This window comes from Spinacia oleracea, chromosome 3 (genome assembly GCF_020520425.1).
Source record: "Spinacia oleracea cultivar Varoflay chromosome 3, BTI_SOV_V1, whole genome shotgun sequence".
NCBI lineage: Eukaryota > Viridiplantae > Streptophyta > Magnoliopsida > Caryophyllales > Amaranthaceae > Spinacia > Spinacia oleracea.
The window spans coordinates 142869708-142876477 of record NC_079489.1 but is presented as its reverse complement, the minus strand read 5'-3'; the positions used below and the strand labels follow the sequence as shown (position 1 = coordinate 142876477).

Below are 6770 nucleotides of genomic sequence, written 5' to 3'. Positions count from 1 at the left end.
CATGCGCGGCGTATGCACCCCCCTATTGGCGAAAAAAAGGTATCCTTAGTCCCAACTCCCGAGGGAGCCGAGATTCGTTATGCGGTTCTGCCCGTTCACATTAATATGCTGATTTTCAGGTCGTCCCAACTTGATGGGGAAATAAACGCGGGGTAGGATCGTTTCACCCTTCGGCTATTTTGATTACCTACAAGCACGAGTATTTCCTTCACTATCCCAAGTGGAGTCGCCACTGTGAGGGGGTCGAAAAAGCACGAGGCTAATGCGTGACCTCGTCCCTCGTGGGTGTGACGATTCTTTTATTCAATCAAGTGTAATTAGATTTTCTGTGAGTATACACCCAATTGACTAGTAATATAGGAGTCGCCATTCAGTTTTTAACAACAATGAGAAAAACTGACAAAACCCGGTTATCGTGACATAAAGGGAGTGCAATTATGTTTGACCACGACGGCCGTAGGTTCCCTTGTGATCCCTGGTGTGGGGATCTCTCAACATACACCCGCAAGGTAGAGATTGAGGGTTCGGGGGACTGTAACTACCGAGAGGAGTACTTCGCTCGTCGATAACTCCAGAGGCAGGATATCCTTACTAGCTCAGCATAAATAATTGAAGGAACAGCGTTAACTATTAAACTAATCTGAGTTGATTTTAGCAATATGCAACATATAATACTAGATCGATCGTGATTATCTGATTTAAATAGTATTAAGGGACCTAACATGATAATCCAATTTCCCAAAAATATTATATTTGTTAGGCGTGATAGAACAATCAGATTTAGTTAGTTTAACAGTTCATAAAAAGGGCGAAAAAAGCAATTAAATCATCGAGAAGGGGCACATTACGACGCACCCTTGAGAGGTGCGTCACGGTTCTCAGAAAACTGACCACTTTGACTTTGCTATTTCTCCTTTTTATTTAACGAATCTCAATTATGGGACAGGATACGTTCTGTTCGATTTGTGTATCGATTGCGACAGAACGCGTGAACAATTTCGCAGCGTGAGGCTTAGGCTAAGGGTTGGAGTCAATACTCAGAATATGAATTGTGTGTCCTTTTCACGTCGAATTTGAGGCTGTATTTATAGGGAAGAGTTCGTGGAAAGATAGAATTGCAGAGTTCTAATCCACAAAGAATTAGGAAAAAACACGTACCCAGGTATTTTCAGCGCCCAGGCCTGGGCGCCGAAGATTTCGGCGCCCAGAGCCAGGCGTTGAAAATAGGGTATGGGCTTTTTTCTTAGTCAGATTCGGATTCCTGAAATCTGTAGTGTTTGAGACTTAATTGAGTCTTTTAGTGCGTATCAATTTCATGACGGAATGCGTCTGGGCTCGTTACGAACTCTAGGCTCGTTAGGATTTTAATTAATACGTAACTCTTATTTCCGAATCATATTAGGAATAGGATTCTCGCAGTTTTCTATCTCATTTAGGATTTATGTTGGAGTGCAACACCTAATTCTGACAGGTTTCTATCTTTTATGACTTGCCACTTTTAAAAGCTACCCTTTACGGCAGTTACTATTTTTAGTAGGTTTCCATAAATAGCGGGTTTGCATAAATAGCAGGTTTCGGGTGAAATGAAAAGGGGAATTGAGATTCGTTTATTTTATAGGAGATGCGTTGTCAATTGGAGATTTATGTTTTCATCATCGAACTTTCCCTTTCGGGAATGGGGACAAAAGTAGGTGTTTACAGACGATTCCCCACTTGACACCATTAGGAAGGGGTCCGGCCTGGCGCATGGCAACACCAGTGTTAATTGGGAGTGCAGGGAAGTTAGTCAAAGTGCGTCCATTCCAAAAATGAGTCTCCACTTTGTGCACGCGGCCTTTGCTAAAGTTCTAGATATCGGTCGTCAATTTATATTCTACGGAGTTGTTGGCCTTGGGACTAGCCTCATATTCCTTGGCCTTTGCTTCCAAATAAATTTCCACATCCTCCACTACTTCAGGTGTTACATTAATGTCCGCCATATCCTTTCCTTTTTCTTAATAACCTACAATTAATAAATACATTTTATAATAATAATAATAATAATAATATAATCAACACAGCAACGTACAAAATAGGAAAAATAACTAAAGGGAAATCCCATAACTAGATTGTACATGCAACATCTTAGCTCCCTAAAGATCGACTATATGAATTAATACTACATATAATATTTTACCTTAGTCGTTAAAATTAGCGCTACATATTTCTACATATTTAATAAAAGGGAAGAGGAAAATTAACAGGAAAAGTAAATAAGAAACGAGAAGATTACCTTAACTTTGAGATATATAATAATAAGAAAACACGGAATTGAAGGTGAGATTGTATTACTTGATATACATGAAGCAAAATCGATTGCATATTTATAGACTAAGGCATTCGCAAAGGCACAACCATACTGAACAAGCTAATATAAGAATAAGTGCACGTAAAATTCAAGATTCTCTAATCCTATCTCTCTTTTGTTATGGAGTCCCCAAAGAATAAGTGCCCTTAAAAGCCAAGATTCTCTAATCCCATCTCTCTTTTGTTATGGAGTCCCCAAAGAATAAGTGCACGTAAAAGCTTTTGCAAATGGTTTTGCTTGCCTCCGATTTACCATTATAATATCATTGTGTGACACCACTTATTAGGCATAAAGAAAAAAAAAGTCATTATTCTCGATAAAATTTACAAAGTACTTTTTATATTCTCAATAAATAAAAGTTACACTAAAAATATATAAGTCACCCTAATAAAACTACAGATTTTTCATGAAATACCCCTGAGTTTTTTCAAAATTCATCAAATGCCCCTCGACTTTCAGAAATTCACCAGATGCCCTCCACTATTCAGAAAAAAGTCAATTCTGTTAGATTACCGTCAACTTTACCCCTAATTAACTCTATTATTCCTAACTTATCTAATTATCCTAATTAAATTAAAATAGAAAATTAAGTAATTTTTTTATTTTTGTGTTTTTTGTATAGAGAAAGAGTTACAAAGGGCAAAACTACAAATGATTTACATGAGATCGATTGCATCCTAGATCTTGGTTGCCAATCCCTTAAAGATTTACCAACTAACGCAATTAAATTATTTTAAGTATTTTAAATAGATAAGATACTAGGTAGGAGTTAAGGTGCACAACTCCTGTAATATAATAGACAAAAAAAAAAAAGCAATTCGAAATAGAGCACGAGCCCAAAACTTTTTGTTAACACGTATCTAATCATATATTTTCTTATATTGTAGTTATTCATGATAAGATCCTTTTATTAAAAAGGTCCGAAAGGACCCCTAATGTAATAACTTTTAAGTTTATTGGTCCTATCTATCGTATCAATAATTTTGTATCACGTGGTAAATGAGTTGTAAATATTGGACCACTATAGAATAAATGAGTAGTAAATAGGACCACTATAGAATAATTACAATTCTGCATGGGCGAGGACATAATTCCTAATAGATTAAGTACACTTCCCAAGTATTTTGTTCGAGTAAATCCCGTAAACTCTACTTTATTTTTAGAGGATTGTTAGTTTAGATTAACATAATAGGGGATGAACTAGTCACTACAAGAAATCGTGTTTGTTAACGTCGACAATAATCAGTTGTTGAAGTATTTACCGGCGGTTAATGGTCGTAAATGGGTAGTCGTTAAACCTGTAGTCGTCAAATGAAAAATAAAAATTGATTTAACAGTCGATAAATTTACCGACTGATTTTAAAATTTTACCGACCAACATTATAATGGTTGGTAAAAGAGGCGGTCGGTATGTAATTAAATACAGTCAGTAATTTCATAAAAAATAAATAAGTTAAAACCAATAAACACAATTGTTGATTAAAAAGAATGTCATGAAATTGATTTTCTTACTTGGGTATCATTTCATTAATTTCTTATTGGTTTAAACCGATTATTTTGGCAATATATAAAAAACCAAACCACACAAAATATTTTTAATAATGTGGTTTGTTTTGATCCGGTTTGGCATGTACGGAGTAATATAGTAAGTTTGGTGTGGATTTGGTCTCTAACCGGAATGTGTCCATCCCTAAACAAATTACACCACCTTTTAATTATGTTTTTAGGTCCCTTAAAAAAAAGTTATGCTGTTAGTTGAGTTAGGGTTTTAGAGTAAATAAGTGATTCTAATTTTCATAAATAAAACTTCTCTAAAAGAACGTTAATAAATTTCACAACTCCATGTCTCCTTGTCTCAATTTATTGAAGTATTCTTGAACTTTTTATAATCGTCTTATTTTTTTTCTATCATTCTAGATTGATACTTCAACTGATTTTGGTTGCGATCATTTGTTGTTTCCTTTTTTTCATTTCATTTGTTTGTTATTTTAATTACTTTCCTTGTTTTTTTCTTTTACTTGTTCGATTGTTATTGCTTTAATTCCCTTTTATATTTTTTTCTTCATGTGTTTAGTCAATTATTTTTCTGCCTTTCTCATTGTTTCCTAAATGAAAGATTAGATGGTACGTACATCATGACATAATTAAGAGGCTATAAGGTGCAAATTTATTGAATTTATGAGACAATAGATGAATTAAATGAAGAGAATATATAAATGAAGGGAGTATGTACAACGTAACTAATACTTCGTATCATACTTGTAATTATAGTTTAAGAATAAGTTATCTATGAGGTCAGTATATTGAGTGCCACACCCGATTTATTCATATTTTCATTCATAGGCTTGAAATGAGTAGCAAAGTCTTTATGTGTATACCTATAACTGTGGACTCGATTAACAACATTAATTAATATATGTTAAATTAAAACCTGTTAAGAAAAATAGCGCTATTTTCGACTTTACATTAATACAAAATGTATTTTATTCTTAGCAGGCTTTATATAAGCAATTTATTTTAAAAAACTAATAGAGTACGACTTTGTTTTAATTTTTACATAGCTTAAACACAATTTTTGTGTACGTCGAATAAGAAAAACAGGGAAATTATTTTGTGCTTATTGTTGGAATATGCTTTATTAGTTATATAATCGAATGAAGGTTTGAAAAAACGTGAAACTCTAATTTTATCAAGCCTAGCCACATAAAGAAATTGAAGCTCGAGGTAAGTTCGAGATCGAGTTCGAACTCGGTTAAATATAACCAAAACAAGCCGAGTCATGTAAGATAGAGTTTGGCTCGTGTACACCGCTGAGCATTTCTTTATACAAAATCGCAAACATAATTAAACGAATTAACATATATGTGTGCTGCACAAGCCAATAGTATTAAAATAAAAACTCTTAAATTTCCATTTATAACAGATCTATGTGATTACAAAGCACAAAAGGGAGCATCCTCCTTTTTTATTCGTTGATCACATATCACAAACCACAATCACAATCCCAAGAGGGAAGCATTTGTTTTATTAAGTGCATGATCGAAATAAAGACAAACTTAATTAATTGCATAAATCAGATGCTTGCTAGCTATGTAGCCTGTAGCAAGCAAGCTGAAGCTGGTCGAAGTGACAATTAAGCTAATTGTAGAACCTTGCAACTGCATAAGTACCAGTAACCTGAGCCACAATCTTGCCTCCAAGAATTGGGTCAGTGGTCTCAGCTTTGCTTCCAGAATGTTGGTCCAGTTTCACTTCAACTACGTTCCAATCAACCGGACCTATTGGTCCAGCTTCAACATATATCTGTACGTACAACATATATATTGTCAAAAAAACCTATAAATTATTTAAAAGTACTTTCACTTAATTTGGTTAGTTAATTATATTATATAGTACATACCTTTCCACTTTGGCCATCTACAGCAACGATGAATTTACGAGCAGTGGTGTCTTCACTTGACACCTTTAGGAAGGGGTCCGGCCTGGCGCATGGCAACACCAGTGTTAATTGGGAGTGCAGGGAAGTTAGTCAAAGTGCGTCCATTCCAAAAATGAGTCTCCACTTTGTGCACGCGGCCTTTGCTAAAGTTCTTGATATCGGTCGTCAATTGATATTCTCCGAAGTTGTTGGCCTTGGAACTAGCCTCATATTCCTTGGCCTTTGCTTCCAAATCAATTTCCACATCCTCCACTACTTCAGGTGTTACATTAATGTCCGCCATATCCTTTCCTTTTTCTTAATAACCTACAATTAATAAATACATTTTATAATAATAATAATAATAATAATATAATCAACACAGCAACGTACAAAATAGGAAAAATAACTAAAGGGAAATCCCATAACTAGATTGTACATGCAACATCTTAGCTCCCTAAAGATCGACTATATGAATTAATACTACATATAATATTTTACCTTAGTCGTTAAAATTAACACTACATATTTCTACATATTTAATAAAAGGGAAGAGGAAAATTAACAGGAAAAGTAAATAAGAAACGAGAAGATTACCTTAACTTTGAGATATATAATAATAAGAAAACACGGAATTGAAGGTGAGATTGTATTACTTGATATACATGAAGCAAAATCAATTGCATATTTATAGACTAAGGCATTCGCAAAGGCACAACCATACTGAACAAGCTAATATAAGAATAAGTGCACGTAAAATTCAAGATTCTCTAATCCTATATCTTATTTGTTATGGAGTCCCGAAAGAATAAGTGCCCTTAAAAGCCAAGATTCTCTAATCCCATCTCTCTTTTGTTATGGAGTCCCCAAAGAATAAGTGCACGTAAAAGCTTTTGCAAATGGTTTTGCTTGCCTCCGATTTACCATAATAATATCATTGTGTGACACCACTTATTAGACATAAAGCAAAAATAGCCATTATTCTCGATAAAATTTAAAAAGTAC

General features: G+C 34.3%; 2 long non-coding RNA genes across 2 annotated transcripts; both read right to left on the bottom strand.

Moving 5' to 3' along the window:
* Nucleotides 1–1606: 1606 nt before the first annotated feature.
* On the bottom strand, nt 1607–2460 carry LOC130469552 (uncharacterized). The gene is made up of 2 exons (XR_008930011.1): nt 2273–2460; nt 1607–2002 (listed from the first exon to the last, which is right to left on the bottom strand). It is a non-coding gene; the product is annotated as an uncharacterized lncRNA (long non-coding RNA).
* Nucleotides 2461–5234: 2774 nt separating this feature from the next.
* LOC110776473 (uncharacterized) lies at nt 5235–6517 on the bottom strand. Its single transcript, XR_002530145.2, has 3 exons — nt 6363–6517; nt 5748–6092; nt 5235–5650 (listed from the first exon to the last, which is right to left on the bottom strand). It is a non-coding gene; the product is annotated as an uncharacterized lncRNA (long non-coding RNA).
* Between the last annotated feature and the right edge of the window lie 253 nt (nt 6518–6770).